This window comes from Vombatus ursinus, unplaced genomic scaffold (genome assembly GCF_900497805.2).
Source record: "Vombatus ursinus unplaced genomic scaffold, bare-nosed wombat genome assembly UNPS02014803.1, whole genome shotgun sequence".
NCBI lineage: Eukaryota > Metazoa > Chordata > Mammalia > Diprotodontia > Vombatidae > Vombatus > Vombatus ursinus.
The window spans coordinates 1,750,369-1,768,362 of NW_020954581.1; the positions used below are offsets into that span (position 1 = coordinate 1,750,369).

At 41.7% G+C, this 17,994-nt stretch overlaps 1 protein-coding gene across 1 annotated transcript in view; it reads left to right on the plus strand.

Annotated features, from left to right (window-relative positions):
* The first annotated feature begins 12,056 nt into the window (after window positions 1–12,056).
* LPAR3 (lysophosphatidic acid receptor 3) overlaps window positions 12,057–17,994 on the plus strand; it is a 123,858-nt gene continuing 117,920 nt past the window's right edge. The window contains exon 1 of the mRNA XM_027873924.1: window positions 12,057–12,276. The gene's annotated coding sequence lies outside the window, so the exon portion shown is untranslated. The remainder of the gene's footprint in view (window positions 12,277–17,994) is intronic.

Here is a 17,994-nt window from a genome sequence, read left to right on the forward strand (position 1 = left end):
TCAGCTGCTTGTTTGTTCATAGGTTTAAAGGTTGAAGAGAACTTGTGTTATCCAATCAAAAAGACTTATTGAGATGAAGAAACTGAGGCTCAGAAAAATTAAGCAATTTGTCCAAGATCACATTGGTAATCCAAGCCTTGACCTTGGCTTCTCTGATTGTGAATTCAACATTCTTTCAACAGGACTGTGCTGTCTCCAGCTTTTGGTAGTCTATGGAGGTGGTTGCCAACTCAAGTACCATTTTCTACATGATGTGTTTCCCCCAGCTATTGGTGCCTCCATTTCCTCCCATTACCTTGTATTTCATCTTATATAGTTTTTATATTCTTATAAGTGTATATCCTGCCCCCCCCCCCCCAAAAAGTAAGGTCCTCGAAAGCAGGGAATTTTTCAATTTTGTCTTTGTATCTCTAGCCCCTAGCACCATGCCTGGTACATCGGGAATTGAATAAATGTTTGCTAATGGATGATTGGATTAATCTTCAATTTGCTTCATGTACCTCACTAATCTTACTGACTAGTTTTCTTATTTTCTTTTTAAAAATTTTCATAGAGGGTAGAAACCTCTCAAGAATGACAAAGACTCTGACACATGTGCGACCACAGGCAGGTTATTTAAACTATTTTGAGCCTCAATTTCCTCAGTTTCAATAAACTGGGGATAATACTAATATTTGTGCACTTGGCAGGTTTTAAAGTGTTATATAATGTCAACTATTATTACTCTGAAGGAAAAACAATATTAAAAACCTCTCTAGTGGCATGTTTTTGGAATGTATTGTCTTTTTCATCATTGTTGCTACTTATCTTCTCTGGACCAATCCAGTATGGATGGTAGGAATGTATGATCTAGAAAGAAATGTCATGTAAGAATCCTGTGTTCTATCTATCAATGAAATGGTAATTTTAGCCTCTTTACCTACTCCCTACTCCCATCATTAGGGGGGAAAAAAAACAAAAACAGGGAAGTTGGGAGGAGGGGCAGGATCATAGGGGAAAATAGTAAGTTCAGTTTAGGACATGCCCAATTTGAGGTGCCAACTTGACATCCAGATGGAAATGTTCATTAGATGGTTGGAGATGTCAGTCTGGGAATCATCTGCATAGAAATAATTAAACCAAATGGAACAGCTGAAATAATCAAGGGAGAGAGTAAGTGGGGTAAATCAGCAAAGGGGTATGGGAGCAGTCCTGGAGTGAAGGGTTCATTCTTGTCTTGAAGCCAGATTTTGAATCTGGAAGATAATGTCCCTCCCTGACTCCAACACCCTGCTCATTTCCCATCTCTGGGCTACTCTCGCAACTTACAGATTTTGAGGTTAGGTCTCCAGAGGGCAGCTGACATTATTACATTCAAAGGGTATATTGAGGGTCCGAAACATCTGAAACACACCTCACGAGCCCCCAGTGTTGAACCAATGGACACAATTAGCTAAATCAAAAGCATTTCCTAAGATGGAATAGTAAGATTATTGTTCTTGTAAAACATTACCCCAATAAGCCTGGGGGTGCACTTTCCTACAAATGTGCACAGCATCCATGAGAAGAATGGGCAAAATCATAAGAGTGCCATGGTAGCACAGGGAGTGCCAGGGAAGCACAAATATAGGCAACACACATGGACAAGTCAACTTATAACAGTTTCTGTTGGTTCCCAGTACCCTTTGTCTCCTTAAGGATTCTTCCTGTAACTTCCTCCTAAGCATCGGGTCTCTGCTGCCCAGGTTACTTGTCTGGGCTTCCAGGGTCTACTCCTTTCTATAGCCAAATTCTTGATTTCCAAGGCTGGTTCTCCCTTGAATCCCTGGCTGTCTCCCCTCCTTGCTATCAAGTATTATTCTCCTTGAAGTTGCTTTCTCTCAAGCCACTGTCTGTCTGTGTCCATGTCTGACTACAGAGTATCTGGCTCTGGTCAGTTGAGATATGCATTGAACTCTCTAGAAATGACCAACTCTTGAACTTCTGGATAGGTTTTCTTCCACTGGGTATGTAGTTCTGTTGTTACATGCTATGACCGTTGAGGAAGGAAAATTGAAAATCCTCTCCTTCCCAATACTGTCCTTTGATAGAGGTAGATGGAATCTCTTCCACACAGCTGCTCCTGGCCTGTAACTGTCAATCTGGAACCTCAACAACAAGGCCTGGCTGGCTGAGATATTTAAAGGCCCCCAGGTGTGTGTCCAATTTTCAGCTTGTAGGTCCCAAACTCCTCTTCCAATTCAATTAGAGAAATGTTTTCACTATCATCTTTACAGTTAATTTAACACTTCATTAATTTCCTTACCTTGGACATCTTCCTTTTGCATTCTGTGACATCATCTAGTGGTGATGGGGAGATGTGTCTGAAATTGATTGGTCAAAGACTAACTATTCCCCAATAGAGAATCGTGGTAAAGGTAAGCCACAGAATTCTAGATGGAGGGAAATCTCAAAGCAATTTAGAAAGCTGGGCATAACTTAGTCTGGGCTCAATAGAGTTCTTTTTAGTTATGCTTTTAATTCTCTTGTATATATCTATGTCTATACTTGTTTCTATGTCTATTCTTGTATCTATGTCTATATCTGTTGACATCAGCATCTGTATATACCTGTATTTATCCTGAGGTCTATCTTTATCCTGGCCCCCTCCTCTAACTCCCTCCCCCTCACCTCTAATGTCTACTCCCCCCTCTAGCTCTCCTCAATCCCCCCCATCCCCTCTTCCTCCTTCTTCTGTCTCTTTCTCAATGGGAACTTCTGGTATGGAGACTTTTCCCATCGATAGGCAGCTTCTCTGTAGCTTACAATCTTAGAGAGTTACCTGGGACACTGAAAGATTAAATGAAGTAACTAACTATTAAGTAAGTTATTATAATAACTGTGACCACACAGGTTGGTCCTCTAACCACTACTCCGTGTTTAATATAATTTTGGGTTTTGTAAATAACTGGATTATAGATGTAGAGCTGAATTCAATTCCTCCCTCCGACACAAGTTAGCTGTATAATCTCAGGCAAGCCATCAAACTTCCCTGAGCCTCAGTTTCCTCATCTCTAACGTGAGGATAATCATCCTTGCAGTATCTACCTCCCAGAGCTGTTGTGAGCATTTGATCAGACAACGAATGTAAAATACTGCATGAATGTCAGTTGCTGCTGCTGTTCTGCAATTAAAAAATTATAATCTGAAGCAAAAACTTGCATTTTTGTTATTGATTTTCCCTCCTGGATTTGATGTATTCCTACCCTATTAATATTTAATGTTGGTACAATCCAAGGCATAGCACAACATCGTAGAATGCTAATGTACTGAGAAAACAACCAGTGCTGTTAACCTTTAGTCCATCAAGAGATGATTGGTTCAATCCAATTCAATTGGTTCGTTTAGAAGAAAAGGCAAAAGCTCAGAGGCTGACAGTTTGCTCTTCATTTTGGAAAAGAACAACAGGAAATTAGCATTTCCTTATTCAAATCAGAGATCTTATCATCTTAGAGCTGAAGCCAGCTGTAATTCCCGAATCTTTTAATTTTGCAGGTGGGTTTATAAGCCTAATACAACAGTTGATTTGTAAACAAGAATATCAGTCTTGGAAAATAGCCCTCAGAGGGAGAAGTTTCTAATTCTGTTTCATTTTCATTACTAGGACACTCTTAGCTGTTGATTAGCTCCTGTCAGGGGTCTGCTATGTGGTGGTAGGTGCAAGTAAATCCAGGGAGAAAAATGCAACTGAACAGGAAGATTTTGTAAGGAAAAAGAAGGAACCTGGATTCAGAGGAGACCTGCAAGAAGTTAGTAAAGAGAAATAAACATTAAGAAAATGATTACTTTCAGTAATATAATCTACTAGAATTGTTTTTCCTAATAGAATACATAATGATAATAATAATAATTAGCATTTACATAGGCCTTTAAGATTTGTAAACTATGCAAATATCATCTCATTTATCCTCATGACAACCCTGTGAGGTAGACGTTATTATTGTCCTGATTTTATAGATGAGGAAATTGTGGTGACTTTGTCCAGGCTCACACAGCTAGACAAGGTCTGAGGTAGGATTTGGTCTTAGATCTATCCTGACTCCAAGTCCAATTCAAACCCATTGTACCACTTCATTATAGCAGCCTCATTAAGGAAAGTTCTTGTAGACTTTAGAATCCAGGTCTTACCCTGCAGCATTTTTAATGTCATTTCAGAGTTGGTTGGGGTCTCAAATACCATCTACTCCAACCTGTACCTAGTAAATCTTTTTTGTATCCTCATTGCTTAACATCGTGCTTTGAGGTGTAGGAAATGTTCTGTTGATATTTGTCGGCTGCCCCACAAATTCCTCTACGGCATCCTCAGTCACCACCCTTGTCATCCAGTCTGGCAGAAGACTTCTGGGGAAGAGAGATCCCACTATTTCCCAAGGCAACTCATTTCACTTTTTGACAGCTCTAAATGTTAGCTTGTTTTTCCTTAGATCAAATAGAAATGTATCTTTGCAACTTTCACCCATCACTTCTAATTCTCCCTTTTGGGGCTATGCACATAGTAGGGTCTTAAGAAATGCTTGTTGACTAAGTAGACTTAATCTGATTCCTCTTCTATGAGATGGCCCTCAACTTAATCCCTCAATCCCCCTAATCTTCTTTTCCAGGCTTGTTTTCATTTTTACCTGTCCTAATATGGTATAGTTTCCAGCCCCCTTCCTTATCCTTGTCACTCTCCTCCAGATTGTCAACAACCTTCCTACAATGTAGTGCCTGATGTAGAACTTACTCTTCTAGGCGTGGTCTGATGTGGCAGAGACCTGCAGCTCTAACCTTCTCGCTCCAAGCTCTCCCACCGCTCTTCCTTTTCAGTTGTGAAGTATTTAGGGGGTCGTATAGATATAATTTGAGTTAATTTACCCTTCTCCTGGAGGAGAACAAAGCAGCCAGACTCATGGTGCCTTTCCATAAAGGTAGGAGTCTTCCTTGGAGGGAAGTGGCAAAGATTCCTGAGATATCTATCCATACCTTCCCTTGAACTGCCTCTTTATATGTTTTGACTTCCTATGAGGATATACACTTCATACACAGACAACACACCCCTTACATATATAAAAATGTATGTAAGGAACATAAATGCACAGGGTCCTTTTCAGGATGATCCTTGATTGGGAGTCACCTCCTTCATCAACTTGGCCAGTGTCCACCACGGCAGATAATAATCCATCAGCATCTCTTTGTCCAGTTCCGTTCTTATCCATGCCTTCTAGAAATCTTCCATATAAGTTCTACCTGATAAGCTTGTTCTTTTCCCATGTCGTGGGTCCAATACTGCACTCGGGTCATCCATTTGATATCACTCTGTTTACATAGTTAACTCACCTCTTCCAACCAAATATTCTTTGTTGATACCTTTGAAGGCTACTTCTGTGTGAATCATCCTGAATCTTTTCCTTCAGCTTACTTAAACCCACTATTGACTTTAGAGTCAATTTTGATTCTTTGGAGAATATAGTCTTCCATGCTTTAGAGACGTATAGAATCACTCAGCATGGATGTTAAAGGAAACTTTGAATAAGCAGAGGAGAAAAAAATGCTGTGAAAACACAAATACAAACTATGATGTCTGTTATTTCTATTTTTTTTTTGTGGGTACTAAATTTATATAATATGCCCTATTGACCATAGAGGTTGAAAACCAATCAAAGGAGAATTTGGCAGACAAAGGAGTGGTAGAGTACTTTGGGGAAGGACAGACCAGACTAGTGAGGGTAAGGCATGAATCAGATGATACAGTGAGGTGCATGAGGTGTGTTAAATTAAGTCAACAAGCATCTATTATGTCCGAGGCTCTGTGCTAAGCACTGGAAATACAAAAAAGGGCAAATAACAACAAAAACAAAGAAACCAATCTCTGTGCTCAAGGAGCTCACAATCTGCTTGGTTGGTTGGTTGCCTATAGGGATAACAACAAATAACCTGTAAACACTCAAATGCGCAAAACATGACCATTGGCTGCAAGAAAAAACATCATCATTGATTGGATCAGGAAGAGTTCTCAGACTCATTTCTTTTAAATACTTACCTAGTCTGGAGAGAGGTCCAGACAACTTGAAGGGTTAAGAGGTAAGGAGATAATTGATCTCCATCAAGCCACCTACTGGTTAGATAAGAGACCGGAGCCCTGTTTGGAGGTAATCTTAAATGAAAATGGGTAACATAGGCAGGAGAATCTAGTCTGTGCTGGGAGTGATCTTGGGGAGCCCTCTGAAAGGGGACAGCTGTAGCACACAAGACCAGAACTAATTTTGGGTCACTGAGTTCTTACTGTTTTAATTTGGGTGTACTTATAAGTGGGGAACATCAGGATGCACAAAAGGAGGTATTTCCCAGGTTTCTGGGTAGGTCCTTGAGATGAGAGAAGACTCCAAGATAAGACCCCAAGAAGGTAAGCAGGCCTACAAGGGTAAACAGGCCCCTCAATGGCACAAGAACTTGATGATGGGGAGGGGTCAGGCCAGGGTCTAGTGCAGGCTGGGAAAGACCTCCCTCCTCTTCCCAGGATTAGTTTGCAAAGAGAGAGGGTAAAGGAGATTTTAGCCTTCAGAAGGCTAATCCTTGTTTTCCCTGATGCTAGAGGCCTTTTCTTTTCCCCTAAATATTGCCCTCCATGGTTTCTCAAAATTTTTTGAAGCCTTGAACCTGGGGTTAAGGTAGAACCAAGTTGAAAGTATTGTGGGTCATTCTGTGTTTGGGGGGCGGGGTGTTGAATTGGAGTAGGAGGGCTTCACTTAAAAGAATACCTGGTGGCTAAAACTCTTTGATCCAGCAACACCATTAGTAGACCTGCATCTCAAAGAGATTAAAAAAACTGGAAAAGAACCTATTTGTACAAAAATATTTATAACAGCTTTTTTGTGGTGGCTAAAAATTGGAAATGTAAGGGTTGCCTATCCATGGGGAATGGCTGAACGAGTTGTGGTATATGATTGTAATGGAATATGATTGTGCTATAAGAAATGATGAGCAGGATGCTTTCAGACAAACCTAGAAAAAAATTACATGAACTGATGCAGAATGAAGTGAGCAGAACGAGGAGAACATTGTACATAGTAATAGGAATATTATACCATGAACAATTGTAAATGACTTAGCTATTCTCAGCAACACAAAGATCCAAGACAATCCCACATCCCAAAGGACTCATGATGAAAAATGCTATCTGCCTCCAGAGAAAAAACTAATGGCATCTGAATACAGACTGAAGCTAACTTTGTTGCTTTCTTTCTTTCTCTCTCTCCTTCCGTTTCTCTCCTTCTCTCTCTCCTTCTCTCCTTTTCTTCTTTCCTTCCCTCTCTCCTTCCCTCCCCTCATTCCTTCCTTTCACAAAATGACTAATAAGGAAATGTTTTACATGAATGCACATGTATAACCTATATCAGATTGTTTACCATCTCATGGAAGAGGCAGGGGAGGAAGGGAGGGATAGAATTTGGAACTCAAAGCTTAAAAAAAAGAGCAAATGTTAAAAATTGTTTTTACATGCAATTGGGAAATAAGATATACAGGCAATAGGGTATAGAAATCTATCCTGCCCTACAGGAAAATAGAAGGGGAAGGGGATAAGAGAAGGAAGGGGTGATAGAAGGAAGGGCAGATTAGGGGAAGGGGTATTCAGAATGTATGCCCTCTTGGGGTGGGGGACGGGACGAGATGGGGAGAAAATTTGGAACTCAAAATCTTATGGAAGTGAATGTTGAAAACTAAAAATAAATAAATTAATTAAAATTAAAAAAATTGATTACAAAGCCAAAAAGGAATCCCTGGCTCCTGCCCTGCCCTAGGAGGAGAATGTTTCCCCAGGCCTATATGGTCTCTGCTAACTCTTAGCAGCATATGCCCCATTGCCATAAAGTGTTAGTAGGGGACAGGGAGGGATGATCAGCACTTGATTTTTTTCTAGAGGACAATAGTTTCCTGAGAATAGTTTCTCTCTATTTCTCCCATTCCCCCATTCTTGAGTCTTTCTTTTTTAACTTTCAGCCTTTGCCTGTAGTAAGGTGCTTATATTTCCCCAGCACTGGAGCTGAGGACGTGGTGATGTACCTTGAAGGACAGAGGGTGTCCCTACCCTGCTTACCTGCTTGTCCTCACTCATGAGACCTGGGAGAGCTATTCTGGGAAGGTCAGAGCTCCAGTTCCCCTGAGAAAGGCCAAGCAGTCCTGGCCCTCAGAGATCTTCTATTCTATCACTTGTCCTCTGACAGCACCATCCTTTATGAATGTGGTCTGGATGAGGCATCAGACTAGAACTTTAGTGTGCAAGGTGACCAAAGAACAGGAATACAAGAAGAAATAACTTTCTTTGTATCTGGAATGCTATTGTTTGATGAGAAGCAGATTTAATAGGGGGAGGACAGAGTCTTGTGGTAAATTGTAAAGAAACTCCTGGACAATTTTAAGGGCTTTAGAGGTTGATAGCAGCATTCTTTATTATGATGGTTTCATTTAAAAACTTGTTTCCTTCATGCAGGTATATTCCTATTTCGGTCATCATTAGGATGATTTCTTTGGTGCTCATAAATGTGATGGAGGAGGAGAGGATAGATTTTCCCTAAAAAATGACTTAGCAAGATTTAGAAGAAAGAAGGGGAAAAGAGTTTAAAAAGACGTAGAAGTATCTGAGAGTAAGATACATTCTAAGATTGAATTGATTGAAATTTGAGTAGCAAAAGGTAGAGTAAAAGTGGGAGACTTCTCACAGTAGTAGACAGTGCTAGAGTTGGGAGTCACAAAGACCTAGGTCTGTATCCTGCCTCTGACACTCCATCATTTAATTAATCAACAGGCATGTATGAAGTGCTTACTATGTTCCAGGCACTGTGCTAGGGGCACAGTTAGGTGGCGCCGTGGTGTATAGAGACCTGGGCTTGGAATCAGGAAGACTGATGTTCATGAGTTCAAATCCAGCCTTACTTATTAGCTGTATGACCTTGGGCAAATCACTTCACCCTGTTTGCCTCAGTTTCCTCATCTGTAAAATGAGCTGGAAAAACAAATGGCAAACCACTCCAGCATCTTTGCCAAGAAAACTCCTACATGGGTCATGGAGAGTTGGATGCAACTGAAATGATTCGGTAACAACACTTACTAGTTAATGTGACCATGGCCAAGTTACTTATTTTCTCCAAGTCATTTCCTTCATCTGTAAAATGGGGATAATAATACTTATAGTACTTATTCTACATAGTTGTTGAGAGGGTCAAACGAGCAATATATGTGAAGTGCCAAAGTCTACAAACTTTAAAGCATTCTGTTTATATCAGTTATTGTCTTTCTGAGAGAAGAAAGGAAATGGAGGAGAAGAGACAATCAGCTTGGTTACTTTCCAAAGTATGTGTGCGGGGGAAGGGGAGGGACTAAGGAGGGCATTGTTAAAATAATAACTTCCACTTATGCAACATTATGGTTTATATAAATAGTTTTACATACATTAGTTTTGGGGTGAGTGAGGAAAGGCAGAGTACGCAACTGAACTTTATGTATACAGGATGTTCACTTTGGATCTGTCTGGGATCACAACTCAATTCACATTCCCTTTCGGATAATACGGAGGAGTCTTTTTGTCACAGTACCATAGCTTTAACATTTTTGTTTTATATTGTTGTATATTTGCTAGTTGTTTCATGGGTATTTGTCTCTTCATGTGTTTTATCTGTTTCATTTGTGTTAGTCTCTTCTAACCTTCTTTGGTACAGAGACCATATTCTGTACTTCTGTATTCCCCCATTTCATCACCTTGGGAACAACATTTAATCTCTCTGGTTCTCAGTTTCCTCATCTGCAAAATGATGTGAGTTGACTTGATAAAACTTTAAAATCTACTTGAGTGCTCAGTCCTGTGATTCAATGATCAAGCAGTGATCAACACAGAATTTCTGCTTGACAAAGAATTATTTTAAATTGTAACCCTTTAGGGGAAGTTTCTGTCACATATTTTAGGGCCCGATTATTGCTCTGTCACCTTATTTCTTGACTCCTTCCATATTAGGTCTCCTATGTCCTTTACAGTATTAGGAATTCATTCAATATGTGTGTTATGTCTGACTTCTTTTGAGCTGGGCATAACACATTCTTTGTTTTATACATATACATTTGATATATGTAGACTTCTTTGTTCTTTCACATACATACATTTGATATATGTAGACTTTTACTTATGTCATACATTTCTCTATGTAGAGAAGTTCATTGATTCAAGGGATGTTTATTAAGTACCACTTGCATGCAGAATTCTATGCTAGATGCTGGGGGGACATATAAATTTAGATTGGATACAGTCTCTGCCCTTATGAAGTTTATAGTCTAGTAGAGGCAAAAGATAGAAACACAGACCCAGTATCGAAAGATAAGAGAATTGCAAAATGAAGTACAAGGTGAGAAAAGATACATATCAGTTACTATCTCTCTAAGGAGAGAAGGGAGGTAGTGGTGGGGAGGAATTAGGAAAGGCTCCTTGGAGAAGATGGCACTGAACTTGGACTTTGAAGGATGAATAGTAATTCACTAGGTGAAGGTAGGGTGGGAGACATTTCAAGTCAAGAGAACAGGGAAACATCTGCATCAAGTTACTGAAAGGTTGTGCTGAGGGGGAAGAGTGATGCAATTTGGCTTGAGTGCAGAATGCAAGAAGAGTAATATGAGATAAGGCAGGAGAGCCTTATCAATGAATGTCAGACAAAGACCCTCCCCATTCTTGATGAATTTTTGAAGAATTGAATTTTTTGATCCTGTGGCAATCTGAGCAGGTCAGAAGGATGATATTACAGCTTAGACTTAAGCTTCCCATTTGTTTTATTTTCAGAATGAATGAGAGGGATCATAAACTGCATATTCCTTAATCCTGTAAAGGTTTGGAAGATCTAATTGACATTATTCAATTTATAGGTGACCTTTCTCATCCTGCACCTCCTCAGAATTGTCTTGCCCTCTCCTCTGATATAATGTAACCTTGAGGTACTGAGGGGAATTTCTTCCTTTTTTTTCTCTTTTACATCTTTGTCATCCTGTTTTTGATTTGCAGAGCTCAGAGAGAATAACAGAGCCTGCCTTGCAATCATTTTCATTAGTTATTCTTCTGCCTGGATGGTGGGTCACTGGAGGCTTTCCCTTCCAGCTGTTAAAAAAAAATCTCAAAACTATTTACTTTTTTTTTTCTAACTTAAATGGCTTCTCAGAAAGCAGAGGAGGAAGGGGGTGGGTAGGATGTAAGTTTGGGTCGTATTCTACGATAAACTTAAACTAGGCTACTCTGCATGCCATGCTTCCCCCTCCCCCCCACTTTTAGGTCATCTCTGTTGCTTCTATTAAATCCTCAGGTTTTAGGTTGGTCTTGAGACTGGGGAAGGGAACGTTTGAAAACCTAGAGGAAGACCTCCAGGGCCTGGGTAGATGTTCTAAGGAAAACTGATGGAAGGACACCAGACAAGAGTTATAAAGAAGTCTAAGGCACAGATGAGTTACCATCTGAGGCTTTGGAGCCCGTAACCACGTTATTGGAAAACACAGATTCACTTAAATTTTGGTGCGTGAGTTGGGGTTTGTTAGGATCCGGTTTCTGAGTTTGGGAGGGCTGTCTAACCTTCCTCCCCAGTGTGACTGCAAGTCGGGCTGTTGTTTGCTCAGGGTCTTGTCAAATTAGTCCTGGGCTTTCTCCTGCAGGCACAGAATGGGATGCCCTGGACCGAAGAGTGTTGAGGGGGACTGTTATAGTGCTGGGAGGCAGGGGATATCGGGAAGAAGCTAGGTGTACCTGCAGGCCCTAGGGGAAGTGTGGGGAAAGCAACGGTGGCTGCACCTGGAGCACACCGCTGGCTGCCCCCGAGTGCTCGCTCGCGCTGCCCAGCCTCCTTCTAGGAGGTGAGGGGGTAGGGAGGGAGTTCTTTTCTGTCCCGTGGGAACCTCCTAGACGCGCCCGGGCGCCAGGCCAGCCTAGGAGCCGGGGTGGGGCGGGACGGGGAGGGGCAGGGAGCCGGGGGCCCAGCCCCTTCTACTCCAGCAGCTCCCCGCCCTCGGCTGGGCCAAACTTCTTCTCCCGTCCCACTCTCCTCCGCGGTAGACTTTCTCCTCCTTCTCGTCCTCTCCCTGTCCTCTTCTTCTCTCCTCCACCTGGAGGGAGGGCTGGGGGCACACTCACACTCACACTCACTCACTCACTCACACACGGGCATGCAGCAGTCCTCGGGCCAGGCTGCGGGCACCCGGTTCCCGGGGTCCGGGACAGGGAGCGGAGCGCCCCAAGACGGGCGGGGGCGAGCGTGAGCGGTGAGTTGGGTGCGGGGTCCAGGAGGGCAGGCAGCCTGTGGTTGAGGTGGACTTGTAAGGTCACACCGCCCCTTGGTGGACGGGCAAGTGCCCGCAGAGAGCGCCTGCCTGGGAAGGGCTGGGGATTGCCGGGGAAGCCCCGCGTCCCCTGCTGAGAAGTTGGGAAACTCTGCTAAGGGCGAAGAGGTCCCGTGGCGTGGCACGATGCAGCATGTGTATGTTTCCTCTGGTCAACCTTGGCGGCCCCAGGGCTCCCACTCCCTGGCTCCTGGAGCTCCCAGTTGGTGGCCAAAGGCGAGGGAGCTGCCCCAGCCCACGAGTAGGGAAGATATACCAATGGAATGCTAGGTTTTAGAGCTGGAGTAACTCTTAGAGGGCATCGAGTCCAATCTCCCGATTTTTCCAGAGAAGGAAACTGATGCCCACGGTGTCCCAGGGCAATTGCCAGTCTGCATGTGCACCCGACTGGTGGTTAGGTCTGTAGGTCCCGCAGCCCTGTGACTCGCCCTGGGTTCCTCTCTGATTCTGTAGGTAATTCGGCACAATTGGTTCTGGGCAGCACGATTTTCAGGAGCCCAGAAAAAAGAGGGAGAGAAGCAAAACAAAAAGTGCAGATTGTGTTATTCAGGGCAGTAAAGTGGATAATGTACCTTGTCCTCTGACTCACGTTTCCAGGAGCAAAAAGCTATTGGGACCTAAAGTTCTATACAGAGGGGCTATAGCCTCAGCTTATCCCAGGAAAAGACCCCCTTTCCTACTTTTTCTCAGGGTACTTTTCCCCCAAGTTAGTGTCCTCACTCTTATTCTTTTTATCTGGACCTGTGATTTCATCAGCGTGGGGGAGATTCATGGTATGGAAACTCCCTCCCCTGGCAGAACTTGGCTACTCTGTAACTTCGTCTCAGAGAGTTGCCGGGGGCACGGAGAGGTTAAGGACTTGGCTATGTTCACGCTGCTTGTATGTATCTGTCTGAGGCGGCCTTGAGCCCCAGTCTATCTGACTCCAAGGTCAGCCTTCTACCCACTGCACCACTCAATGCCCCAGGGAGAAATTATGGGGAAAGAGCCACAATTCTTCTCTACCTCGATTCATGTCAAAGGAGCAGGTGTTATGTCATGCCATTCAGTATTCAGCCATTAGAGTCTGGATGGTGGTTAGTGCATGGCAACTATGTTCCGGGTGGTAAAATGTTAAAATATTTGCCCAGGGTTGATCAACCAACATCTATCAGAAGCTGGACTTGAACACGACGTGGTTCTGGCTCCATGTGCAGCCTTCTATGCACTGACAGTTTCTCAGTGAAATCTACTTCCGTAACATTGCCTTTGAAAATGTCAGAAAACGCTGCTTTTTATTCTAGTAATATTACTTTATGGCTGTCTCATGTCCAGGACAAGTAGAACCGAACAAAGTTAGACTGTCTTTCAGCCTGTAATTTGAGAAGTGATTGGGAACATCGGAAATGATTTAGTTATATAAGGACAGTCATTAAAAAGCAAATACATAGTGATTTGTTAGTAAATTTTTAACAAATTTTCACAAAATGTCCCCCCCCATAACTTGTTGCTTGTTTCAGTATCTCTTCTGTTTCACCTATTGGCAAAGATAATATATATATTTAAAACTAAAAGAGCCCATCTTAATCTAGTGATGTTTACTGGCAAAGTAAGGGGCAAGATGACAGTTGTTAAATGTTTTAATTGTCTGTTTTTATTAAGCAAAAGATGAAAGTAACATGGGCCCCAAACATCTTCAAACAGATTCCCTCCTTGCAAAAGTCCTACTGTTCTGGATACATTGTTATTTTTGCCAAGAGTAGAGCTGACCCACCCAAGACTCTCTCCAAACCAATCCCACTGGGGTAGAGGGTGCAAATGTGTGGGACAGATATGCTGATAAAGGATTCAAGTTTGTGGGATTAGAAATTCTGTCTGTTGGGGGGGGGGTAGTATTTATGGGGCTACTGTGCAGGTCCTTTCCTTGTATGAAGCTCACAGGTCCCTAGAGATACATGGAAGAGCCTTACCTTCATCAGCCCAATACTTAACTGGGCCAGTCTTAAAAGATCAGCCATCAGGGCTTACTGGTAATGGCTGTGTGCAAAAGCTAAGTTGACAGGAGTGTTTGTTGTACCTTGGATCTGTTTATGAAGACATGCTATTACAGAGAATCATCCAGCTGTAAAAATAGTATTTATATTGCCACCTAATGTATCACTGGAAACATAGACTATTTTGCCTTTCCCCCCTCTTTTGTGTCTTTTGCGTTTCTAACTTTGTGAAACCACAAGCTAATTAGGATGGGCTAATCATCTGTTCCAAATAAGACAAATTAAATAAATTCAAGTATAAAGACCGTTTTGTTTTGAATGCACCTTGCCTATTTTAGGTGGTTGGCTGTCCCAGCAGATAGTTGCTAGTAACAATTTACATACATTTTCTATGAACATAGAATAAAGATTGAACAAAACAGGTGTGATTATGCTTTGTGTGTGTTCCATATAATGTATGGAGGAGAACAACGTGCTGGGTTTTTTTCTCTCTGGGTTCTTTAGCATTTATCTTGAGAGTGGACAATTTAAGAGTAGGGGACTAGTGTAATTGTCCATTACTCAGTCTGCTGTTGTTGGGGTATTGGTTTGAAACGAGTTCTGGGGTAGGAGGAATTAGCTGTTGTAGCCTGTATTTAATATGGTGATTAGGTTTAAATATATTTGTACCATCTGCAGGTTTCATGTGCCGGCACAGAAATGGGGACTTATGTGACTTGTTTGTTTTTTTTCTTTTTTTGGTCCTGTTTTATGTAGTTCAAAGAAAAATTATGTGTCATGGGGTTCTTTTGTGATTTTAAGTATAACAAAAATATTTTGTTTTCCTAGAGCTTCTTCAAACAGATTTAGATTTTAAGAAAACCAGACTTCAGTATGAGCCCCTAATGAAATCATCTGCTTTTAAAAATCATCTGTTTTTTCGGTGTTGTGTTTCAGAAGTTGCTTGGTACTATAATCTGAATGGGGAGTATTGTTGACCACAGATTCGATTGTTTAAAGGAGAGAAATAAGACATTTTTTTTTGTCTCTAGCAAGCCACCATTCTGTAATGTCAAGACTGACAAGAAAATAACAGCAATAATAATTAAAACACAACAGCTGACATCTATATATCAGTTTAAGAGTTTTCAAAGACCTTTCCATATTTTATCTCATTTGGACCAACCCTGTGTGGTAGGGGCTGTTTTTATCCCAATTTTAGAGCTGTCAGTCAAAAAGCCTTTGTCAAGCCCTACCATGTGTCAGGATACAGAGACAAAAATGAAATGATTATCAGCCTTCAAGGATTTAATATTTTATTGGGGAAGACAGTATGTACATGTATAAGTATGTTTAAAATATGTAACGTAACATGAAGTAATTTTTTTTTTGAGGGGGAAAGGTTGGGGGAATTGGGAAAGAAGGTGGAGACATTTAGACGATAAGTTTCTAGAAGGTGAGGACTATAGTCTGGCGGGCAACATGACAATATATTCCTATCCTAAAGATTTGCAAAGTGCTTCAACCTTGTGGTATAGATGTCACTACCCCAGTTTTTGCAGAAGAGACCAAAGTTCTGAGGAATTAGAAGAGACTTGCCCATAGTTCCAAGGGTAGTAAATATCTGAGGCAAGCTTTGAACCCAGCACTCCTCACTCCACGTCCTGTAAGGTATGCTGACTTTTAAGTCTAGTATACGACATGGCCTCATTGATGGAAACAAACTTACAAAAAAGTAAACTGCACAAATATTTAGTGTATGAGTTCTTAACCAAGGTTCAGGTGAAGTTGTCTTTTTTCTTTTTAATGTTTTGATTGCTTTATTTGTAGTCTCATATATTTTATTTTATGCATTTAAAACCATTATTCTGAAGAGTACATAAGCTTCACCATAATGCAAAGATACCAGGACACCAAAAAAAAAAGGTTAGAAACTTTTTTTTAATGGATCCAAGTACTTCAATTGTCTATAAATATGGAGAAGCGAATGGGAGGGAACAGGCATTTATTATGCACCTGCTGTGTGGCCACTGTGTTAAGCTCTTTACAAATATTCTCTCATTTGAGAGGGTGCAAAAACATATTTACACAGGTAAGAATCTGGAGTTAGTGAGAATTGTCATCTTTTAAAAAATCCCCAACCATGCAGGATCTTGGGGGGGCAGATTGTTTTTCTTGCCAGTCACCCCTTTCGTGGCTGTTGCTTGGTTTACTTTCCGCTTGCTCATTCCTCCAGCCTCAAGTGTGTCTATTTTGCTTTCCTAGTTTTATGCTTCCCTGCTTTCTTTACATAGAAGAATGGGTATTTCTCTGGAGACTATGAAGATAAGACGTTTGAGATGAGGTTAGCAGACATCAGGCCAATAGCTGATGGGAAAGGGTCCAGGAGAGGGTGGCTGATGCGGAAGTGTCCACACCAGGTGTAGATAACTTTTTCAAGAGGTTTGGCAATGAAGTTTTTTTTTTTTTAATGTGCTCCTACTCTTTTTCTACAACTTTGAGGCATTTCTGTGTATGTGATTCCCCCCCCCCCCCCAGCCCATATTCAGTTATTTCCAGCAATATTATAGAAGAAATAGATTGGCTCAGCATTTGTCAAGCACTTTACTATGTTCTAGGCACTATGCTAAACTCTGGGGAAACTGAAAATAGGTAAAAACAAAACAAAACAAAACACAAATCCTGCCCTTTAGGAGCTTACATTCTAACAGGGCAAACAATATGCAGACAGCAGTGCACTTACAGGATATATACAGGGTAGATTGGGTAAGAGGTTCGTTGTTGTGAGTCACGTTGCAGACACCCCTGGGCCTCTCCCTCCTTTCTGTACCGGACTCCTGGCTTAGGTGGAGAGAAGTCACTACGTGGAGAACATGAGAGGTGATAAATGCACAGCTGAGATTGCTTTATGCCTGTGCTCTCAAGCACAAGATCATAAATACCTGTACCGCCTGGAGCTCGGTGCCCAGTGGGTGAAGAAAGAAAACCACTCTCCTCTGTGTTCCCTGAGAGGAATGACTAATGATGAATGGATTCCTCCCAGAGAATGAATATGGAAAGAAAGCTTTCTTGCATGGGTTCATAATTATAATGGCTGATATTCACCCAGTGCATTAAAGTATAGCTATTATCTCATTCGATTCTTCTAGAAGTCATGGGACAGATACTAGGCAGTATAGCCTAGTCTCAGCGGTCACAAATTTCTGCACCCTTGCTGCTGCCAGACAATTTATCAACTCTACTTTTATTGACTCTAACTCATTCCCCACAATGCTGTATGGGTTTTTCCTTTCTTAAAAAAGTCCCTAATTATACGTACCCCTTCTTTTTCCTTCTCCCTCCCCTTATATACCAGGCTTACAGCAGGTGAATATAGCTTTCTACCTCTTTGTGCAGCAGAAAGAGTTCAGTAGATCTGGGAGATAGAGGACCTGGATTCAGATTGCAACTCATTTCTTAGAGGCAGCAAGACGAATGAGGCAGCTAGGTGGAGTTAAGGGTATTGGACTTGGAGTCAAGAAGATCTGAGTTTGAATCTTTCCTCAGATACTTACTAGCTGTGTAGGCAGGTCGCTTAACCTCTGTCTGCCTCAGTTTTCTCAGCTGTAAAAGGGGAATGCTAATAGTAACTACCGCCCAAGATTGTTGTGATTCTCAAATGAGATGACATATATAAAATCATTGCAAA